This window comes from Arvicola amphibius, chromosome 15 (genome assembly GCF_903992535.2).
Source record: "Arvicola amphibius chromosome 15, mArvAmp1.2, whole genome shotgun sequence".
Taxonomy (NCBI): Eukaryota; Metazoa; Chordata; class Mammalia; order Rodentia; family Cricetidae; genus Arvicola; species Arvicola amphibius.
In genome coordinates this window covers 28,997,568-29,022,776 of record NC_052061.1, presented here as the reverse complement: position 1 = coordinate 29,022,776, position 25,209 = coordinate 28,997,568, and positions in this window count along the sequence as shown.

The window sequence follows — 25,209 nt, the reverse complement described above, 5'->3', positions numbered from 1 at the left end:
CTAATGGCAATGTAAATTAGCACTATGGCAATTTTGCTCTAGGTCATTTTGGGCAGAGTCTAACACTACAGATGAATGTACAACTAACGTTGCCTACATATAGTCAGAAGTGTCTTACAGTGGACAAGTATGTTCTTTCTAATGGATGGAGATTCTGATGGTCTCACTGCATCGGTGATTGTTCATAAAATGGTAAGTAGCTGTATGTTCTTTTCTACACAATGACCTTAATGACCTTGAAGATTAGGAAGCTAGCTGTGATCTATGCTTTGAAGATCTCTCATTTTATTACCTAGAGCTCCTAGCAACTTTCATATTTGAGCCATAGTGGATACCTTTAATTTCTTAGATCACCTCTGTCTCCATTGTGCTTTATCAAATCTACACATGACCAGTTTCTTCTGGGTCTGTGAGTCTTTCTTCTGAAGACTTCTTTGTCACTTAATACTTATATGAAATCAAGTTGTCATCGTGGGTGTTATTAACCTGCCTTTGTTATAGGAAGGTCAGCCATGGCCTTTGTGAGATTCTGCTTCCATTTCATCCTTCTGCTGAGACGTCTTAGCATTTTCATGGAGACAGAGGTGATCTCAGAAATTAAAGGTATTCATACAGTTTTATTTTGGTTAACCATCCTCCCACGTTTCCTCATGCCCTCGATCCTTCATTCCCCTCACTGCTGAGAGCATTCTTCTTCTAATGTTCTCCCTTTCGTCTCTCATTTTACTTATGTCCTGCTATCCTTCTTCTTAACACACCATGGCACAGTGAGCTTTCTTCTAATATCCAGGCTTCCACAAGTATTCCAGGTAATTCTTGCTTCATCTGAAACCATGCAGGTAATGATTTGATCCATTTGATCCAGTAAAGGTGAAGAATGAACTAGACTGAATGAAGAGAGAAAAACAGCCTGGACTTCCTCCAATGATGAGAAGATATATGTAAAGTCTTATTCCAATATAGATTCTGATATGGATGGGGAAGGAAACAGAAGAAAGTCTGAATTCTTCCATGCTCCCATGTGACAATGAGATGTCTTATGAGTTACCATTTAAAGATTCTAAACCAGTTTTATTCTTTTTCCCTCTCTCTCCCCCTCTCTCCCTCCCCCCTCTCTTCCTTCCTTTCTTTTTTCCTTTCCTCTCCTTTTTTCTTTCTCTCTTTGAAAGACTTTTTTTTTTGAATTTTCAAGGCAGGATTTCTCTGTGCTGCTTTGGAGGCAGTCCTGGAACTAGCTCTTGTAGACCAGGCTGGCCTCGAACTCACAGAGATCTGCCTGCCTCTGCCTCCTGAGTGCTGGGATTAAAGGCATGCGCCACCACTGCCTGGCCTAAAAGACTTTTTAAATAATGTGTGCATTCACATGTCTAAATGAGAGAATGTACAGATATATATGCTAATGAGTGCAGTTGTTCATTGAACCCAGAAGGTGTTGCACCACCTGGAGCTGGAATTTCAGGCTGGTATAACCATGTGATGTAAATGCTGGCAACAAAATGCAGGGCCTCATCAAGATCAGTGTGTGTCCTTAACTCCTTGACATTCCTTCCAGCCTGCAGATCAAGTTTTGAAACCCAGGCTCCACTGATAGTCTGGCAAAGAAAACAAGCAAACAAACAAAAACAACAATAACAAACTCATTTCAGGTATGATGCACAATGCAGTTTGATATGTTTACCATCATTCCTGTGACTACTAACTAGATACCAAGAGCATTTTTCAAGATGTAGAAATCAAGAATCTCCAAAAGCTTTCTCAAAAGACACTTTTGTATAAAAATTAATCTTAGATTGCCACTTGTTTAACATATAAAAACATCTATAAAAGTACCTTAGTGGGTCCCAGGACAAACTACTTAATAGTAGATCAAATGCGTATACATAACTATATAAGATTTCATTGTTACGAATGTATCAGAATCTTAACTAAAAGTCTAAATGTTGTATATTATATCTGGATTGATAAAGCCATTCGGATATTCATCATGCTCTGTAAGTAAGATGACAAAATAAGTCATGAGATCTCTAGAGACATTTCTGATTGCTCCCCTGATGTTGTAGGTACCCCCGAGGAAAATGAACTGGAAGAAAGGAAGGAGTCATGCTGATGGCTTCATAATAATCAAACTACTCTGCCAGTTTGCTTCCACAAAACTCTGCATGTCCATTCCTAAATCATAAACTAGGTAAGCTGTTTTATATGTTTAGGGCAATAACATTAAAAGAATGAAGTAAGACAGGGGCAATGGCTCATTGTATAAAATTCTTGACATACAAACCTGGTGACTTAAATTCTGATGCCAAAATCTGTGTCAAGCTCAATGCCTTAGCACAGGCATCAATAATTCCAGATTGTGCCTATAAGCATATGGCAGGAAGAGCCAGGAGACTCTCTAGAAGATTGCTGGCCCATCAGTCTTTCACATCGAGCAGTGGATAGTAAGAGACCCTGTCTCAGAAAAAGAATGTGAGATAGATGTTACATGTTCTTTGGCCTCCACATGTGTTTTGAATGTATCCTGACATATACACAGACTTACATACACACTCATATTAAAAACTGTAGCATACGTACACACACACACACATACACACACACACACGCACACATCCTGCTGCCTTTTGGGCAGACATATGCCCTATGTACCTTTTGAAAAATTATTATTATTGAAATTATGAACTGTGGCACACTTTGCCATTCAGGTTCCAGAGCCATGCTTTCTACTGTAACTCCCTTGACAACCTAACTTGCAGACTTTTCACCCATGTATGTAAATGAGATGCTCAGCTCAAGAAACAGAACCACTTCCCAATTTGTTCTTTAATTTTCTAGAGACAAACATTTAAGTCAAGGAATTTACAAATGTTTTAGCACAAATGGGTATCTTAATGACCAGAATTATTATATTTAGATGTCCACTATTCTTTTTATTCTCTTTTACAGAAGTAGATTTTACTATATCCTCTTTACTTTGTTTTAAAGAAAGAATGGTGTTCCACATAGAGTAGAAATCATCAGAATTCTGAGTGCCAAATGGGATTCAAAATACCTGTGAATAATCTCAGCTTAATATGCTCTTAGCCCTAGTTTAGATAAGAAACCCAGCCATAAAATTGTGCAAGAAAATGGATGTAACGAAATTGTTCAAAATACAAAGCCTGTATCTTTTGCATTTGCAAACCTTCGATTACCCTTACCATAGTAATTTCCAAAGATGCAATCTATTTTTGAAAGATGGAGGTAATGTCTAAAGAAAAGTCTGCAATAATAGAACTCTGAAAATTTGAACACCAAACATACCAAGGGCTTGCTTTGAGTTTTCTGTATGAACCACTCAAACCCAATTCAACCATGACTTCAGAACATCCATTACCTCTTATGAGCCCTTAAAAATGTGAAAGCTTCCAGAACATTAAAAAAAAAGTCTGTTCCATTTTTTATGAACTTCATCTCATCTTTTAATGAGAAAATGAGAAATGCAGGTAGATTACTGGTACTTTAACCATTACACCATCACCAGTTAGATATTCATTCATACTACTATCCCCATGATAATTCTATATCAAAATATATTATTGTAAAAAGACAGATACAGAACATCACATCTTTCTACTGCTCTTATCATTTTGTGCAAAACTTCTGAAAAAATCTTTTAACGTATGTAGTATTTTATAACAATGGCAATGTGTTTTTGTAACAATGAAGGGAGAACAGACATTGGGCACCGTTGTAAAGTTTGCTGAGAAGATGACCACATTACATTTTTTTCTGCTTCAGCCAGAACAAAGAATTGTACAAAGTCTGGAGACTATAGGTGGGAAAGGTATGAGAACATGTTGTAAAGTACCTAAAAGGAAACCCAGTTTGTCCTTGGCTATATTTCCAGGAACTTGATGGTCTCACCAGAGCTCTTAAGAAATTAGTGTCAGAAAGCTTCTCCTGCCATTTCACTGAATGGCAGTGAATTGGAGTCTCATATCTACAGGAACAGAGCATAGAGGGGCATCAGGAAAAAGAGTGGAAGCTAAGATATCCAACAACACGGGCAAGATACTTTGATGTAAGCAGTTGAGACTAATAGAAGGATTATGGTACCTAGGAGAACATTTTTTTTTTTTGTAGAGTTAGGTAGAAAGAAGAATTGTCATGATTTCTGTTCTCATTCTCTGTTCTGTTATGTCTTTTTCAAACAAGAAATTGAAGCCAGAGGCTGTTTTTAGTTCCCTGACTGAACGTGAGTGATAAAGGGCATTAGTATGTTGGTGGGGCTGCAGGTAAGTTTATATGGAACCCCACACAGCTGACTTGGGGCTTGAGATTGGCAGCAGTATTACTGACACAAACAGGATATTTCCCAAATCCTCTGTGATTGTAATTTCAAGCATATCTGGCACTAGACTATATGAATTGAAGGGGTAAATCATGGTGAGGATGCCAATCTCTACTACTGATTATTTCAGGTATTCCATCACGTATATGGCTGCACACTCTCACAAGAGTTGTTGGGCTCAAGCAGTCCTGGAGTTTGTTGTCATCTTTTGATTTGAACCTCTTCTGCAGAACAGGCTCAAGAATTTAAAACTATAGTTAATTTTGTACATCTTATATTTTAACAAGTCTCAGACCTAAGGTCAAACTCCCTTGGACCTAAGAAAATCTCACTTTCTCACAGTAATTGCATTGATATTTACAAAGTCTCACACAGAAAAAATGTAATTTAGTCATATGTGTTTTCATTTGGTATCATTTAATAGTTAAGGAATCTATGCACTGTGAAGAATATACTTGTGTTAACTAAAGTGAGACATTCAAGGGTTATGGGATTCACCTTAATTTCTACAACTTACAAAGACTATGTTTTCACACATTGCTGCCTTTTCATTATGGGCAAGTCAGGTGAATAATGCCAGGGCTTGTTGATCTATCTGAGTTTAGAAAGATGCTTTGAGAACATCCAACAAGGGAGCAATGCGTTTTGATGACAACTAAAAACAGTTCTCTGCAAATGGTTTATGCATCATCAGTTGAATAATAATCACTTCACTTTTTAATGAATGTGTCGACAATGATTGAAAAGGAAGCACAGAAAATAAAAATTGGCAAAATCTGATCAATTAACAGTTAAGACATTAAGTGAACCCCCAAAATAGCCTCCTAGATGTGAACTCCAGATTAGTCTGTTACATTTAGCCAACCAGTAATTATAGAATGATAGGATTCCTTCATTAGTGAGCAATGTTGTTCTGGGAAATTTTATATAAGATAATCATGGTAAAGAAGAAAAATTAAGCCTTCTTGCTTACCAGTGAGGCTATTTAGATATACAGATCTAGAAAATATTAACTGCAACCTGGTCCTATGTTTCCAATTAATTTTGATAAGAGAAAATATTCCTAAAAACAAATGATGCTGGGGTGAGCTCTTAAGTATCTTAGAGAGTTACTTGAAGCCAAACGCAGGGAAGCTTGTCAGTCAAAGCCTAAGGAAGAAATCAAGTGTCAATCAGTATAGAAAGCGTAAAGCTAGGAAATAGATCATGTTATAATTTAACTGTGAAGTGGACTGGAACAAGCTAGTAGCAACAGCAATAGTGGACTGGCAGAAAGGGCTTTGGCACAGTTAGAGTGAATGACATTTGGGCTCCTAGTATTTTGCAGAGGATTCCTGCAGCAAGCCCCAAGCTTTGTCCCCAGGGTACACTTTCAAAAGCTTTCACAGCACTCAATAAACTTGCAGCATAGCAGCTCCCCCAGGAAAATGGACATTCTTAGAAGTTAGAGCCTCTTAGCACCTACTTAATGGTGGCAAGTATGTAAGACACTGAGAAACCCTTTTCTTAAAGCTTATGGTCAAGTTAATCTTGAAGTAATCATCGTATAACAATAGCCATCAGTATGGTGAGTGAATAAATGAGTAGAAACAAAAGCGTACTGGTATTGCTCTCTCTCTCTCTCTCTCTCTCTCTCTCTCTCTCTCTCTCTCTCTCTCTCTCTCTCTCTCTCTCTCTCTCCTTCTCTTTCTCTCCCCCCCGTGTGTGTGTGTGTGTGTGTGTGTGTGTGTGTATGTGTGTGCGCGCGCGTGTGTGTGAGAGAGGAAAGGTCTGCCAATCTCCCCCTGCACTTATAGAGATGCCGAATTTTGGAATGAATAATGCCACATTTCTTGAAGAATAAGAAGTATGACATAAACATTTAAAGTTTCAATTAACTCACAGTAATGGCAAACCATCTACTCTTTTGGAAACTGGGGTGATGGTAATAATAACACTTACAGGAATGACAATAGAAACAACAATCATGAGTTCCTACTAGGTACCAAGTGTTATATGATGTACTTCATAGACAGTTTCTCACTTGATGTCCTGGATTCAGAGCTGGTACTACAATAAGTCCTTTTTGCTGATGTACACATAGGTTAAGTAACTCTATAAGGTCACTTAAGGTAGTATATACTGAAGCCAGACATCCATCCCATTCAAGCTAACATCAGAGCCTAAAAGAACCTGAGGATTAAACAGGGAAAATTTTAGGAATGTTCCCTTTTTTCTCCTCTTTTAAATAGTAGGACATGCAGGGGTTGTGTAAAAATTCTGTTTCTGTAGTCTAGGTGCATTCTGCCATGTGTTTATTTTTTGTAGAATATGTGTGTCATGCTCATTCTAGCTCTTAGAACTTACATAATAGGCATCTGGAAGTGAGTAAAATAAGGAGTTGTGTTAGTAGTTATTACTTTAAGGTGTTACTGTTTACCAAGACCAGTATGCTTATCTTCCCCCTTCCTCCTTGTTTCTCACAGGTGAGTCACTTGCCCACAAAAGGCAGGTTTTTCTATAGGATCCTCACTGTGGATGTATGCTCACTTTTCTTAAATCAAACATCTTGAGTCCTTGGAGGCTGATGGAAGTTGCAGATGAGATATGAATGTTGAACACTTACAATCATGAAACAGTTTTCCACAATCCAAACCTGAAACCAAGATGATTAGATACTAATACAGTTCCTAGAGGTTTTATGAATCCTGCAGAGAAAAAACTCTTCCTCCTTTCTGATGTCACCATGAGATCTTGAATACCTTCATCCAGTAGCCTAGACACGAATTAAGAAACTCATGTAAGTACATCCCACATCTGGGCTTACAGGTTTCCTTTTGGGCTCTCTGTAGAAGCCAAGAGTTAATAATATTCCAGAAAATGTGGCTATGTGTTCAAATTAAAATATCTTCTCTAATTGAATTTTAGCTGTAGATATTTGGACTGATCCTTCCTTCTGTTGGAGAGGATGAGGGATACGTTGCAAAAGTGGCCTTAAAAAGTTCTCTGTTCTGACCTTGAAAATTGCAATGAATTGTTTTGCATTTTATCTTAATAAGAAAGAAAAATACCCTAAAGTTTATATTTCTTCCATACTCACCCACAGCAGGGACTCATAAATGCCTGCTAATGAAATTAAAGAGAACTATGTGCTTAGGCACTATTAGCCCCAAGCCCTGAAAAATAATTAAATTAAATACTTAATGAGAGGCTTAAAAATAAAACTTCATTCTGAAAAGTTTGGGCTATGGGAACATTTTTGACCTTACCATATCAGATTCACTTGAATGGAAACTTTTGTAGTGTGTTTCCTCAATAAATGTGGTGGCAATGAAAGACAAAGGGGTTTGAAATGTTTTACAGCATCATTCACTTGTGCACATTCCGCTTTTAGGTCCTTGCAATGTTATCCCATAAAACATAGTGAGCTGAGAAAGTAAGCCTTCTTTGTTTTGTCCTAATGACTATTAGGAAATTTTTGAGAAGAAAACAAATTTAACTATTAAAATCCATATTTGTATGTCTGTTTTCCATGTCCCCTTGGAGTTTAAGGCAGCTCTGTAAATTCCATAGGAAAATAAAGTTTCTACAGAAAGCCATCCAAAATCAGTTTCAACCTTCAGCTCCAGGAGGGTTCCTGTTGATCACTGTACTCTGTATTTCACAAGCAACAAGAATGAAGGTGCTACACATGTACATGTTGTCTAATTCTGATGAGCAGAAATGTATTGACTGACCTGTTTTGTTTTTTAAAAATTGACATTGTTACTTAGAAAGAAAAAAAACTTAGACAAAATTCTAGAAGATCGGAAGGTCTGGAACCATGGGCGCATACTCCTGCATGGTGTGAATACCTGGAACTGGGGAGGAAATATTGTAGAATGGGACACGCTGTAGGCAAACGTGTGACTACTGGCCACAGTCTCTCCTGGTCTCGATTGCCTCATCTCTAGCACATTTTCTAATTTTCCATGTATAATTTGTCCACTAGAGTCATTTGAGTATGTCCTTCCTGTACTGTTCTACCTTCTTCTTCTTGTTTATAGTACCCCTTGGCCTACTTTTTGCTACTCTTTCCTATCTCTTATAAATAACTTCCTAGCTTCTTTCAAAACTTCCTCTGTGTGTATATTTTATAGAGAGTTACTTTTAGCCCTAGTGTAGAATTTAATATGCACTTAACTGTCTTTGATCATTCAGCAACGTTCGGAGACCATAAATTGTATGTCTGCTATCCAAGAAAACACTAGGAATTTAGAGTTAGGAGAGATAAGTGTAATTGCTCTATCTCTCTATATTTGGTGTTCCATTTGATCACCTTCCCTGAAAATGTCAGGATAAGCATGTGACTGTGAATCCAAATTGATGGATAATTATGTTCTTTCTTAATAACTGAATTCATTCAGGAAAATGTAGTCTCTGAGGGAATTCTCTCAATGGATCCTAGTGTGCTAGTTGACTGGTTCTGGGTAGTGAAACTGGAGGTATTCTGATGACTCTCACATCGAATAGGAGTTATTAACATGCATTGACTGTTCACCACATTCCTTTCTCTTTTCTGTTAAAGTGAGTCCTCTGTTGACTTAGGTCCCATAATAAAATCAACCTGGATAGACTCACAAAAAAAAAAAAAAAAAAAAAAAAAAAAAAAAAAAAAAAAAAAAAAAAAACCTTGATCAGCAGTATTGATAGGGGAAATAAACTTTTATATTTTTTTTAAATTTTCTATTCCTTTCTGATATAATACATCCTTACTGTAGCTTCCCCTCACTCCACTCCTCCCAGGATCCTTTGTTTCCCTTTAGATAAGAGCAGGATTCTTAGTGATATCAACCAGACACATCATAAGAAGTTATTATATGACTAGGCACAATCTTCATGTAAAGATGTCAAGACTGGACAGCTCCATTCCTACTGTTAGGAGTCCCACAAAAACCCAAGCTAAACAACCACAGTGTATATGTAGAGGACCTAGCATAGCCCATACACGCTCCGTGATTGCTGCTTCTGTCTCTGTGAACCCCTATGAGCCCTGCTTAGTTAGTTCTGTGATCCATGTTCACCTGGTGCAGTAGACTCTCCTGGCTCCTACAGTTCTTCCTTACTCTCTTCTGTGGGGCTCCACAAGTTCCACCTAATGTTTGTCTGTGGATCACTGTATTTACATCCAACAACTGCTACAGGAAGTCTCTCTGATGATGATGATGATGATGATGATGATGGTTGGGTTAGGCTCTGGTCTATGAGTAGAGCAGAATCTCATTAGGAGTAATTTCATTGACTTTGGTTTGTTTGTTTGTTTGCTTGTTTATCAGTATTATTTTGTTCTAGCCTAGGTCTTTGAGCCATCCAGCTTTGGTGTCTGGCATGGACTCCCTCTTGTGACTTGGGATTCCTGTTAGACCAGGCATTTGTTTAAAGTCTTGAGATTTTAGTGTCTTTGGCACTTCTCAATTAACCTTGATGTAGCACAAATAATAAAAACCCAGGGTCAGGTATTGGAATTGAAGTTGAAGAACAGAAAAGCAAAACAGCCAAACAACTAGAGAAGTCTTACCTCTACCAAGGCTGAGCAACTGAAAATTGAGAGTTAAGCCTCTGTCTCCTCCTGTGTTATATTTCCCTTTAGTTCTTGGATTAAAGGCATGTGATTCCCTAGCATTATGATTAAAGGTGTAGGCCACCACCACCTGGATCTCTGTCTGCACTGATCATGTGTATTCTAGGGTAGCCACAGATATCCATTTGCCTCTGTCTCCCAAATGCTGTGACACCAGTGCCTGGCCTTCACTAGTGGCTTAGTTTTACCCTCTGATCTTCAGGCAAGCTTTATTTATTAAAACATAAATAAAATAGCATTATAGTTTGACTGCTACTTTTAGTGCTTTTCCAACTACAGACAGAAAGAAGAACCGTCTTACAAAATACTAATCTAAACAAAACTACATTTTAGGATTTAGAAAATTACCTTTTGAAATAATTGTACTTGCAGCAGTTGAAAACAGATTTAATACGTAGTTTTATTTTGTTAAACATCACTCAGTTGCATCTAGAGTGAATTCTTAGGACTTTAGTGAAAAAAAATTTATTTGCAGATTTGCTCATTTTACGAGGTATTGATCTCATTGCTATAGTTAAACGCTTGACAAAATGAGAGAGGGGTGGTTTTATCCTACTGTTTGAGGGTACAGGCCGTGATAGGGGGAAAAGCACAGTGAAGGCACTCCAGGGCTGCTAATCACGCTGGGTATACAGTCAGAAAGAAGAGGATGCTGGTTGATCAGCCAATTTTCCTCTTCTGATTCAGTCCAGAGACTCCTGCCCCTAGAATGGTTACACCCACTTTGAGGTGCAACATTGTGAATCTTCCCATTTCTGTTAACCTAATCTAGAAATTCACTAGCATGCCTAGACTTTTACTTGCATATCATTTTAAATAGCATCAATTTCATAGTATTTGCTATTATACCTCTTAATGCATACGTTGGAGAATATACTCTCCACGGTGAACACATTTTCTTTCATGTTTTATTTTTTGGATAAGTTCCAAGGAGAGAACATAAACACAGAAAATTATATTAATCGTAAGTCAGCTTTTTAAGTCAAATGAGCTCAGTTTTTACTCCTATAAATATCAAAAGACAAGAAATTTCTCAACAACCCCTTTCTCCAAGCTTTTTTTAACCCCCCTCAGCAATATTTACTTGTCTAGCACTTCCTCTAGAACTTCCTGAGTATAGACTGTAAATATTCATTTTGCATCTTTCTATAAACAGAATCCTCGTTTATCTACTCCTTGGTTTTGAGAGACCCTTCCTTCAGTAGGTGTTTATAAATTTGATTCACTTTGACTTGAACAGCTAGAATTCCTTTAGTTTCCCCCAGCTTCTGTACGGCTCCCAGGACAGACTTTATTAGAATGGTGAGGGAATTACAAAAAAAAAAATAGACGGACACACAGACAGGAAAGCTGGGGTTGGAAAGACTGGGCTTTTCAAAGGAGAAAAATCAGCATGCCAGAAGTTCAGAGTGTGTACTTTATAGAGGTGACAAAGAACTGGACGCTATTATAGATAAACATGAAGGTGAGGCTTATAGTATACAGTAGGAACAAAGAGTCAGGTTTTTCTAATCTTGCTAGAAGTAGTCTTTGTAGAGTAGCAATATTCATGCAGGAATTATGGAAAACATGTTATACCTATACTTTCAATGTCCACATCTGGACCAGAATAAGGCATTGTCGTTTCCCTCAGAGCTTCACCTTAGGGGCAAAGATTTGCCATATTGCCATGTGTCTGAGGCTCTGAGGTCTTTGCCATGCCCATGCCCATGTCACTAGTACATGTTCACTCGTGACTTCATTCACGTAGGACACGCAATTCCCTTCAAGTTTCCTTATTGTATTCAACCTAGTGTATGCACTGCCCACATTTCATTTTTCCGTGCTACCGATGATGGACATTTAGATTATTGTTATCTATTACTCCCAAAGCTGCATTTTAAAATTTAGTATTTTTAGTGAATATAATTATTTATAAGTACTTTTCGGTGTGGCTTGAATTCTTGGGTAATAGACTATGGGAAGTTCTATATTAGAAGATATCATCAAGCAATTTTACATATGATGCTTTCATATTACAGCCTTACATAAGACTTTTAGTTACAGTATGTTTTATTATTGACTACTTTTGCATATTTTCTTCTCTCCTTCCCTTCCTGTGGTGATTTGAATGAGCTGTCTTCCATTGTCTCCTGACTTTCAGTGTTTATTCCCCAGTTGGTAGTGTTTTTTGTTATATTAAGAGATACAGCCTCATTGGAGGAAGTATGTCACTAGGTGCAGGTCTGGAGTGTTTAAAAGACTCATGCAATTCCAAGTTACTCTCTGCTCCCTGTATGTGGCTCAATATTTGATCCCTGAAATTCCTGTTTTCACTTCTCCACTGAGAAGCCTTATGAACCAAATATACCGCTTGCTTTATAAACTGGCTTGGTCATGGTGTTTAATGAAAGCAATAGAAAAGCTGCCCCTCCCCCTTTACTACTTTACTATGACCTTCTCTCTCTCTCTCTCTTTTATTCTCTCTTTTTGCTTTCTTCTTTCTCTTTTTTTTCTGTTGTTTTTAGGTATTCCATAGTATCACATTATCTTTTATTATTTCTATATCTATGATTATGAATGAATTTAAGAAACTATACCATTTGCCCATTAATACATATTCTTTATATTCTTATTAATTTAAAAGAAGTGTTTCCTTGTTGTCAGTAAGGGTCTCTAATTTTATTCATGTATATATATTTTATTTTTATGTTATTTATATATCTAGTTATCTGTAGAAAAAAATTACACAGATTATTGTTGCGGGAGCTCCTTCTGCTCCTTTAGCCAATAGCCGCTGAGATACCAGCCCATTGGGGCGTGGTCTCTCTTTTTAAAAATGCGGCCACTTCCCTCCGCTCGCTCTCTGGCTTCCGGCTCCGCTTCTGACGACTAGGCTCCCTTCCTGATTGCGCAGAGGGCTGTTGTCTGGGACGGTGATCTGTAAGTTTTTTCCCCTTTAAATAAATAACCATTCTATTAATCATAATTCCAAACTGGTGTGGGATTGTTTGTGATTTACACCATCATCTGGCGCCCAACGTTTGGTTTTAGGACCCCTCCTTTCCCCGCTCGGCTGCCTGCCGCCAGCGCGGCTTGGCGCGAGCCCTCCCTCCCTCAGCGGCAGCCTGTGCCTTGTGCGTGGAGACAGCGTTTAATATAAATTACACACAGTGGTTTTTCTTGCTGAAATTCTTTATATTTTCTCTTTACACGCCTCAGATTGACTCCAAGTCCCCACGCACCCTATCGTTTGCCTCCCCACGTGGATTTAAACTCCACAGGCCCGCACAGTCTCTGCCCGCCTGGCCTACTCTTTTCTGAGACGCTTTTAAATCTCCCTTGCAAGCGCAGCGCTTGGGTGGCGCAAACCAGTTTGCAGGCGGTTGCCGAAAAACTGCACCCCTCAGGGCGACTCTGTCACGTGGAGGCCATACACAGCTGCAGCTTCCAGGTTGCTCTTCTTTTCCCTTGGATTCTGGGTTTCTAGTTCTGTGTGTGGAATTGATTTAATTACATTTTCTTTGTTGAGCAACTCGCATTTCCCAGTTTTTAACAAATACTAAGGCGGACACTGAAACAGGACCCCGTTTTAGTCAACTTTGCAGCGGTTCTAGTCGCGACTCTGCAACAGCACCACCGGCTGGATAATAGGTAATATGGCAGTTTTCGTTTCCAACGCAAATTTTACTGTTTTGTTTATTAATACATTGGACTATATCATGCAAGGTTTATATGATTATGGGGATACCTTAATTTGCTTGTTACTAGGTTTCAGTTTTATTTTCCATATTCTATCATTAAGGAAGAATAAGGCACTCGTAAGAACGATACAATCTCTACGGACTAATAATGAACAACTAGTAGAAAGGATTAAAATTATTGAAAATCAGAGGTTATCTGAACAAGTGGATACTATGATAGACAAAATTGACTCCATATCCAAGGGTACTAGGAAGTTACCTGAAAGGGTTCAGGCTGTTGAATTTGATGTTCAGACGTTATCACAAAGTTTTGATAAGGTAACAGACAGAATGTACCTCCAAGATGGGAATCTACATGATATACAAGAAAAGTTTAAAGAGGACATATTATCTTTGAAGGAAAAAATTAAAACTTTGGAAACACAAGTACAGAATAGAGACCAAAAATTTGATACCTTAGTGAAATCACTAGAAACACATACAGGTCAGGAGATTCAGGATTTAAGAGAGATGATGATAAAAAGATTTGAAAAGATTGAAGAACTTATTGGAGCTGGTGAACAGAGTAAGGAGGCACAAGGACAGGCTACAATGCCACCACCAGCTATTAGAACTGGCTTACCCAGGGTTTTAGCAACATACCCTGTAATTAATTCTGACAAAGCATCAACTTCCAAAGGCTCAAAGGGAGTCAAAGATGCTAGATGGAAGCCAATAGAACTGAATGATCTAAAAGAAATTAAGCAGGCTGTTGTTAATTATGGCTTGCACTCTGCATTTGTTAAGGAAATGATAAAGACTTGGGCCTCTAATGTCAGAGCTACCCCCCATGATTTCTCTCAGTTAGTGTCTGCAGTTTTAGATGATGGACCTTCCTTGATGTTTGGAATTTATTTCAGAGAAGAATCCAAACATATGGAACAGCAAGGAAGAGCAAAAGGTGTGGAGGTTTCCCAAGATCAAATTCTTGGTGTAGGAGCATATGCTGATCCACAGGTCCAAGCTCTTTACGACGAAGAAGTATTATGTCTATGTCACCAAGCAGCCTTAAATGCTTGGAATAGGATACAAGATCCAGCGAAAAGGGTCGAATCATATACAAGGATTAGGCAGGGACAGAGAGAACCCTTTATTGACTTTTTGCAAAGATTAATTAAGGCTCTGGACATAGGGGTAACAGACCCAGAAGCTAGACGAATACTTCTTGAATCTCTAGCTTTTGAAAATGCAAATGTAGATTGCAAAAAGATAATTGGGCCTTTAAAGTCTAGATCAGCACCTATGGATGAATGGATTCAGCATACGATGAATGTTGAGACATTTAGCTATAATGATGAATCTTGGGTAGGAGAAGCAATTTCCAAAGCAATGAGGAGACATCAAACTGCCAGGTGTTTTAATTGTGGTAAATTAGGGCATCTGCAAAGGGATTGCAGACAAAGAACTTCTAGGAATAATATCTCTTCTGGGAATGACAAAAATAGGAGACCTCGGCCTTCAGGTATATGTAGGAGATGCGGTAAAGGCCGACATTGGTCCAACGAATGCAGGTCAACAACAGACAGACAAGGAAACCCGATACCATCGGGAAACCCCTTGAGGGGCCTCTCGCAGGCCCCCAAGCCAACAGTGGCCCAGTCATTCCCAGTCACAGTGGAGAACGTGCCTCACCAAGAAAACTAAAAGCTCCAATTTCTGCTGTAAAAAGTAATACTGGTCTAAATAATGAATTACATGTGGAGGACGAGTCAAAAAATCCAGTAGGACAGAGTAAACGTATATTTTGGCAGACTTCTATTAATGATCAAAGACCAAAGCTAAGAGTCTGTATAAATGGCATTTTTATTGAAGGCTTATTAGACACAGGTGCGGATGTAAGTATCATTACTCCAGAATCTTGGCATCCGAATTGGCCTCTTCAAGAGGTAGATGTTCAGTTCCTGGGAATTGGAACCCTGTCTCGTGTAAAACAAAGCACAAGATGGGTCGAATGCATAGGGCCTGAAGGGCAAATAGGAAGACTAAGGCCATATATAGCCAATATTGCAATAAATTTATGGGGCCGTGACCTGCTACAACAATGGAATACCCAGATTAACATTCCTGCAGTCTCAGGAACTCATAATTCTGGGAAGGATGTAATAAAGTACCATGCACAAAGGTCACCAGCCATTCAGGCTGTACAAGAACATAAAGCAACTAACAAACCTTTAGAGGTACCAACAGCTCTACCTTTAAAATGGCTAACCGAGAAGCCAATATGGGTTAAACAATGGCCTTTAGCTGAAGATAAATTACAGGCATTGGAACAGCTGGTACAAGAGCAACTAGATGCTCACCATATTGAGGAATCAACCAGCCCTTGGAATTCTCCTGTGTTTGTTGTAAAAAAGAAATCTGGTAAATGGAGAATGGTGACAGATCTAAGAGCTGTCAACAAGGTAATTCAACCTATGGGCCCACTACAATCTGGAATTCCTTTGCCTTCTCTATTACCAAAAGGATGGCCTCTTATAGTTATTGATTTGAAAGATTGTTTTTTCACTATACCTTTACAAGAAAAGGATAGAGAAAAATTTGCCTTCACAGTGCCTACTTATAATAATTCTCAGCCTACTAAGAGATATCAATGGACTGTCCTCCCACAGGGGATGCTCAATAGTCCCACATTGTGCCAATATTTTGTAAGTAAGCCATTGGAAATAATTCGTAAACAATTTCCCAAGTCAATAATTTATCATTATATGGATGACATTTTGTTATCTGATTCAAATAAAGATACTTTAGAAAGGATGTTTGAAGAAGTAAAGAAAGTCTTGCCTAAATGGGGATTACAAATTGCCCCTGAAAAAATTCAAAGAGGAAATTCTATTAATTACCTAGGTTACAGAATAGGGTTAGAGAAAATTAAAACGCAAAAGGCACAAATTAGGAGAGACAGGTTACAGACTCTTAATGACTTCCAAAGATTGTTAGGAGACATTTCCAGTCTACGACCAGCTGTTGGGATAACACCTGATCTAATAGTTCATTTAAACAAAACCTTAGATGGTGATAAAGATTTGAATAGTCCCAGAAAACTGACAGCTGAAGCAGAAAAGGAACTGACAATGATTGAGGAAAAATTACAGGAGGCACATGTGGATAGGGTGAACCCAAATCTTAGCTGCATCCTAGTCATATTGCCTTCCAGAATTTCTCCTACAGGGATTTTAATGCAGAGGGAAGATACTATTTTAGAGTGGATATTTATGCCTAATAAACCAAGTAAAAAATTAAAAACTTATGTGGAAAAAGTCTCTGAATTAATTATAAAAGGTAAGCTGAGACTTCGTCAACTAGCAGGTATAGACCCAGCAGAAATTATAGTGCCTTTTACTACTGAGGAAATAAAAAAGTTATGGGAAGACAATGAACCATGGCAAAGAGCTTGTGCTAATTTTTTGGGAGAAATTAACAGCAACTATCCCAAAAGTGATAGACTTAATCTCATAAAGAGAACTTCTTGGATTCTTCCTAGAATTGTACGTGATGCTCCAATAACTGGAGCCCGTACGTTTTATACTGATGCAAATAAGTCAGGGAAAGCTGGTTACAAGTCAGATGAATTGAGTAAGGTGGAACAAAGCCCTTATAATTCTGTCCAAAAGGCAGAATTATATGCCATTCTTATGGTGCTAAGGGACTTTAAAGAACCTCTTAATATAGTTACAGATTCACAATATGCTGAAAGAGTTATCTTGCATATTGAAACTGCTGAATTTATTCCAGATGACACAGAGTTGACTTCATTGTTTATCCAGGTACAAGATATAATTAGGAATAGGCTTTGTCCAATGTACATAACACACATCCGGTCCCATACGGGTCTGCCTGGTCCTCTAGCACAAGGTAATGCAGAGATTGATCAATTATTGATTGGAAGTGTGTTGAAGGCCTCAGAATTTCATAAAAAGCATCATGTCAATAGTAAAGGCCTAAAGAAAGAATTTTCCATTACATGGCAACAAGCTAAGGACATTATAAAGAGATGTCCTACTTGTTCTTTCTATAATCAAACACCGTTGCCTGCAGGGAGTAACCCAAAGGGTACTCAAAGGAATGAAATCTGGCAGATGGATGTGTTTCACTTTATGGAATTTGGTAAATTAAAATATGTACACCACACCATAGATACATATTCAGGTTTTCAATGGGCTACTGCCCTGAGCTCAGAAAAGGCCGATTCAGTAATCACACATTTATTAGAAGTTATGGCCATCATGGGTATACCTGCACAAATAAAGAGAGACAATGGTCCAGCATATGTATCTAAGAAAATGAAACGCTTTTTTGATTATTATAATATAAAACACATTACAGGTATACCAAATAATCCTACAGGTCAGGCAGTTATAGAAAGATCAAATCGTACTATAAAGGATATGCTGAACAAACAAAAAGGGACGGAAAATACCCCCAGAAATAGATTGCATAATGCTTTATTAACCTTGAATTTTCTTAACGCTAATGAGAAAGGAACAACAGCGGCAGAAAGACATTGGATAATGGAAAAGTCTGCTGAACTAAATCAACCAATTTATTTCAAAGATGTGCTGACCTCTCAATGGAAGCCAGGAGATGTGCTGCGTTGGGGAAGGGGTTTTGCTCTTGTCTCCACAGGAGAGGAAAAATTGTGGATACCATCAAAATTAATAAAGGTTCGGTTTGAAGAGGAGAAGCCCCTTGGAAAAGAAAAATAATTCATTCACAAGGATGATGATCATACTGATGGTAAGAAAAGCATATAGGTTGGGGGCAGGGTTCTTTTCTTATCTCCACAGGAAACCACTCATCTTCAAAGAACTTAAGGGACCCTGGATATTTAAATACTGATGGATGGACACTAGTTACAACCTAATATGGATCAACACAGAACCTGAATAGGTTTAGTAAGTATAAAACAATTTTTAAATATATATATATATATATATATATATATATATATATATATATATATATATACATTACTATGCTTTTATTTATATGTATATAGAGCTGGTTTTGGAGTTGGACTATGGCTCAGTCCTTCTTCAATTCCAAGCCTGTTGATAAGAGATATCTCAGAGATTCTGTCTCAGGTCAGGAGCCATGAAATGGGACAGAATAATAATAGTAATAATAATGATGATGATGATGATGATGATGATGATACTTGATAAACTTTCTTTGCCTTTCCTCATATCTGTGTCTGTCTTTATTATACCTTCCATCGAATATATATGTCTGTATATGTCTTTGTAGATAATGTTTACCTTTCCTGTAACAAACAACAAATTTTCCTTCAGTAATCTTTGAAGTTTCCAGGATGAAGATGGGGCCCCACAACATCAATTTCACCTGGTTACTATGACGTCATGTTTTTAATAGCGCTAAAATTAGACCTTTTTTTTTTTGGTTTTTTTTGGTACCAACTACACAAGACAGTTTCAAATGGTGTACAATTTTGACAACACTCTGGCCGGACCTCCTCAAAACACTCAGAGGCTAGTTACAATTTCCTCGACCAAATGTTATTCTGGGAATTTTACCATCATTTGCTTTCATGGGACCCCCTGAGAAGAACGTCGCCCCCATGTCAGCTAGAAGCAATCTTAGAGGACGACGCCCCCTCTCCCAACAGAGTTTGCCCTCTGTTTTAGGGACATCATTTAGTAGTTGGTATAGGGTTGAGGGGATGGGGGAGGTATTATATGGACTCAGGGGTGTTTATGAAACAAAAAGGGGGGGGGGAATTACCTGGTTTGATGGGATGATTGGTATTTGTGAATTATTGTTATTAGAAAATTGCATTGGTGTTGATTCTTGTATATTGAACATTGTATGTGAGTATGCTTCTACCTCTATTGTATGAGAGTATGCTTCTAACTCTGTTTAAAACAATTGTCATATTGAGATATTTATCATATTGCAATGTACATTTCTACCTCTGATATTATTTGTATAATGACATTGTTTACGTTTGGGGATATTGTCCTCATTTATTGCACAGTTGTTTATTGTCTTAGTCTTTAAGTTAGATAGGTATTGAGAATTATATAGATTAGTAGTCATCTATGTTTGTCATTTATAATTAGACTAATCAGGTTCGTTAGATAAATAGAGATTATACTCAGAATAGATAGATAATCTTCAACCTCTTCAAAGAGCTGTAGAAAATGGCCTTTAATTTAACTCAGAGTTTCATGGTAGACAAATAATTTGGTAGTGAGACACAATTGCTCCTGGCAACACCAATCTATTCCCGAGAGAATGTTGAGCACCAAAGACACTCCACGTGGAGCCTTTCTTCTTGGCGGAACTGGCCTTTGGGCAAAGAAATGCCCATACCTCAACCACTGACAGATACAGAGCATCCATAAATGGATAAAACAGGACTGTCATATCTTGCCAAGACAGGGTAAGATAGTTCTGAAAAGTTTCTTGCCTTTGAAAATGGTATGTCAGTTACGTTAGGCCTTAGCCAAAGTTGGTTGCTTCAACGCTGCAAACGTGACTTTGGGTGATTGTCCAGGTAGCTAGTTGTCTCTGTGATTTGTTACATGTTTTAGAAGTTGTTTGAATGCACTTCCTAATTACTCAGGTAACTTTATTTTCCTTCTCAGATCTTCGATGGGGTTGAAGACTATATAAATGTAGTTACTTTCCTCTCATGACTTGGCCAAGTTATTTATTATACAAGACTTAAGCTAGTTGGAATAGGATATCTGTGCTTATTGTATATAATTTCATAGTAGGTTTAGAACTCTCTTACTTAAACAAAAGGGGGAGGTGTTGCGGGAGCTCCTTCTGCTCCTTTAGCCAATAGCCGCTGAGATACCAGCCCATTGGGGCGTGGTCTCTCTTTTTAAAAATGCGGCCACTTCCCTCCGCTCGCTCTCTGGCTTCCGGCTCCGCTTCTGACGACTAGGCTCCCTTCCTGATTGCGCAGAGGGCTGTTGTCTGGGACGGTGATCTGTAAGTTTTTTCCCCTTTAAATAAATAACCATTCTATTAATCATAATTCCAAACTGGTGTGGGATTGTTTGTGATTTACACCATCAGATTATATTTACTATGCTATCACAAACAGCAGTGGGTTGGTAAAAATGTGAATTTTCCCCATTCACCTTGTATGCAGATAAACAGAGAATTTTCTATGAATGAGATTTTTTGTGTAGTGTTATTCATTTGCTTATGTGGTTAAAGTTTTACTGTCCTGTTTAAGTAAGCCTTTGCTTTTCCCAAAACAAAAGACAAGCTTTTTTCCCTTGTCCTTCACTTTGAAAGAAGTAGTGTACCAAGCTTAGTATTTCAATTCTTTGATTTCTTTGAAGTGGTTTGAGTACTAGGACTGGTAGAAATCCATTACTGTAACAAACAAGTGATATATATCAACTTAAAAAAGCAAAAAGTTCATTGTATCTAACAGTTTTCAATATGTCAGCATTGCTAATAGGCCCATATCTTTGCGCCTATGACAGCATAGGTCATCATTTCCAGGATAGCAGAGAATGCTATCATTTCAAGATAGGGAAACAAAGTGAGAAGTTAGGATGAAACCAGGTTCGCGGTCCCCTCACTGAAGCACATTCTTACAATCGCTCACTTGTGCCAGACTCTATCTCATAAGGTTGGATTACTTCCAGCAGTGCCACTTTCTTTATATGTGTCTCTGGGGAACACTTTAGAGCCAAGATAAAACATGAGGTTTTCCTGAATCTAGAACAAAGGCCTATTCATTAGTCCCTACAGGGTTGAATATGCATCATTCTATCATGTGTGTGATAGTTATCTTTAATTGTCAAGCAGACATAGCCTAGACTCACCTAGGAAGTGAAGATTAGTAAGAAACTATTGTGGGGTGGGTGGTTGAACCATAGGCATACTTCTGAAGACATTATTTAGATTAAGTTTATTTCTATAGGAAGACTGAGGCAAATGTGGGCAGCTCCATTTCCTAGGCAGGGGTTCTGAACTATGGAAAAGTAGAGAAATCAAGCTGGGCACAAGCTATCAAGTGAGCCCCTATGTGTTCATTTGTCTTTGCTCCCAACTGTGGATGTGATGGGACTTGTTACTTCAAATTCTTGTCTCCGAAATTCATCTGAGACAGTTTAGTTTTGTTTTGCTCACATTTGCTTTGAGACATATGATTCTTGCTATAGTTTAATAAGCTTATGTCAGATCTACTAAAGTTGCAAACTCTAAGATGCCAGTTTGGATTGGAGGAAGGGGTAATTTTTGAAAGTCTCATGCCTTAGCAAAAGCAGTGGTTCTCCCATAACCCATCTCAACTTACTAAACTAGTGGGTGACAGGCATTTACAAACTAACACTTTGTTTTTGTCTTCTCTTTGCCTATGCATACTTATCCTAATGGGGGCTAATTATAGTCACAGAGCTGGTGAAGTCAGGATTTCTTACACATTACCAAACTAGTGCTCTTTATTAACCTCCAATAATTCAAGTAAGAACTATTATCTCATATTCCCATGAATTTTCTAGCAAATCAAAAATAATAAACTAAAAAAATATAAATAATTGTTGGTTGGATTTTAAAAAAATGAACCTCATGTTGATAAAAGAGAGAATTGAATGAAGGGAAAGGAAAGGCAATAATAGTAACCCCTGGGCATAATTGTAAATCAGCAGTACCATGGGAATTAAAGAGCCAGACTAAACAACCATCTCTTTCTAACATAAATCGGGAAGAACTGTTTTATCTTTCACGTGGACACAGTCTTCCTGAAAGAAGCCCAAATATTTACTTTCCCATTATGAGCATTTGAACTCATCTGACATTTTCTAGAAACCTCAGAGCATCCATTTAAACCCAACTGCTCACTTCTGCCTTTTAATTTTGCACACTGTAATTTAACACTACAGTTACTTTTCTGATGTGTTTGATATGAATAAATTACATTCTACAAATGTTTCAAGAATTCAGTAGGCTCTAACCAGTCATCATTTATCCATGAATACCCTTTAGAAAGGGACAGAATGATCTTCATTTTTCTGATTTGTACAATTTAAATCTTAAAAATGTGCACTTATGTAAGTGCAAGATTAAGAACTTCTTGAGTTTCTAATCCTGCTGTGGGATTATAAACTCCCATGCTTTTATGAAGTTTCTCTCTCCACCAGGGTCTTATAACTGACTGCAAGATTGAATGCTGTATTCTTTTTGCCTTTTTATATATGTTTGAATCATGGGAGCCCATTAGAAAAACGCAGTTTCACTGAAATTAGGAGAACATACACCCTTTGTTCAGCATCCAATATTACATTTCCAATTCACATATAATTGCTTATACAATTTTCCATCTCCCACAACCCAAATAAAAAAAGGTTTTATATTCTATAGTTGTAAATTTCTAAAGACAACGTCAAAACATTCAGCAGAACAGAACTTTCTTATCGCTCCCAGCAGACTCTCTACTCCAACATGGCAGAGGGAGAAAGAGGCTTAATTATAACAGCTCCCCTTCACATAGCCTATGTGGTTCCCACATGTTGCAAATTTAATAGACAGGAAAAACATGGATCTTGTTTCTTTCTGCTTATATTTTAAGATGTTTAGAGAAAGTTGTTCTAGTGGGCAGCATCTTGGCCTTTGGGGTTATCCTTGGCACTCACCAAATTTACATTTAAATAAACAGAATCTATCTTGTGTGTGCCTCTACTAGTGGGCTGTTTTGTAGACCTCAGGTCTTATGTAAGTCTTGTGTGAATAGAAAAGACAGTAGGTTTTTCTTGTGAGTTTCAATGTGACAGTAAAAGCATGAGAAGAAAGGAAAGAAATGTATTATCCTATTTTTGATCAAGTTCTTGGGGGAAGTGTGCTGCTAGTGATTTGGCTATTAGGTCACAAAAACAGTCCTGATGTCCAGGCTTGTCAAAGTACCGAAAATGCACAAAGGGAAGGAAGCCAGTCTCTCTGCACAGACCTGTGAGGTTAGCTATGTTAAAGAATGAAATGGCAGGAAGACTGCATATTAACAGGCAGCCTGAACTACAGAGTGAGGTGAAATCCATCCAAGCAAATTAAAGAGACTCACTCAAAAATAAAACTAAAAATGATAATTTTCTTGGATTGGCTATAACTCTGTGGTAGGGTATTTATTTAGAATATGCAAGGTTCTAGGTTCAAACCCAGGTATGAGAGAGGGGAGAAGGAAAGGAACCAGGAAGGGAAGGAGCATTGGGGAAAGCCATGAGAGGGTGGAGGAGTGGGATCAAAGAGGGAGAAAGGTTAAGGTGAAGATAAAAGAGAGAGATTGATTGATACATTCTCACAGTGGAATTAAGGACTCAGGTCAGTGTTATATGGGTATAGATTTAAAGCGATCAGTGTGACATAATGACAGTCCCTCTATCTATACAATAGCTATTATGCAAAATGGGTAGAAGGGTACCAAGAAGCTTATGCAGTTCGTCAGGTGTTTGCTATGCAACATGAGGATCTGGGTGTAAATCTTGAACGCTCTTGTAAAATCCAGACATCCAACATTCTTGGTCAGCTATACACCCCATGTCCTGTAATACAAATACGCCGAGTGGGATGTACCTGCTTGTGTAACAGTGGCTTGGCTATCAAGGATAAGACCAACAGCCTTCTCATTGGATTTGTGGTTCACTACACAAGCGGGAGTTTACCTCTGGCACTGCAAGAAAGAAAATCTAGGTGGCCAGGGAATCCTTAAGTCTCAATGGAAAAACAGTCCCTACTGTTGTACTAGGTGGATGTGATGTGCCTGCCAAGCTGCCTTCTACCCACGTGTGTTTATGCCCATAGATCACTACTGCTATCGGCCTCAACTCAAACGACTGGGAAAGTTCCTGAGAACAGGGGACTGTTACTGTGGCACAGTAGTTACAGGGGGCAGGGGCAATTTGTTGTTGATGTCCAAAGCAGTTTCTTTCTTTATTCATTAACGGTAATCACAGCATACAGAGGGAAATCCCACATCACACAGTGGACTATATTTTAGCCACAGGCAGACATTCACTGTTACCTCCTCCAAGGTTTAGGAATCGCTGTGGAAGAGGGGGCAGAAAGAATGTAAGAGCCAGAGGAAGAGGTAGATTGCAGGAAGCTGCTAAAGAGGGATGGTTAAAAAAAAGAAAAAAAACTTGAAATAGTTTCAGGAAGTCCTTGAAACTGACCAGATAAATGAGCCACACTTCATGCCCCACCTTCTGCCAGACTAAGCCTCAAAAGCTGAGAGTCACCCAGATGAAAAAAAGCTAAGCTGCAAAGAAAATTTTCAGACCAACCAATCTGCCAAGAGGACTCAGAAAGCCAAGTTGTAAAGAAGACTCTCAGACAAACAAAGCTGCATAGGAGACACTCAGATCAGACTGCCTGCAAGAAACAGAAAGTAACTGAGCTGCCTGCAAGAGGTTTATACCCACTGAGGGGCATGGAAAGGACCATTTCCAACTGACTGAGCTGTCTGAAGACTGCAGTGTGTTCCAGGTTCCTAGCTTTGTGAGCTGCCAATCATGCTTTGAAGGACTTTGGTGATGCAGCTATCTTTTAGCCATTTGAGCTCCTGTAAATAACCTCTCACCAAT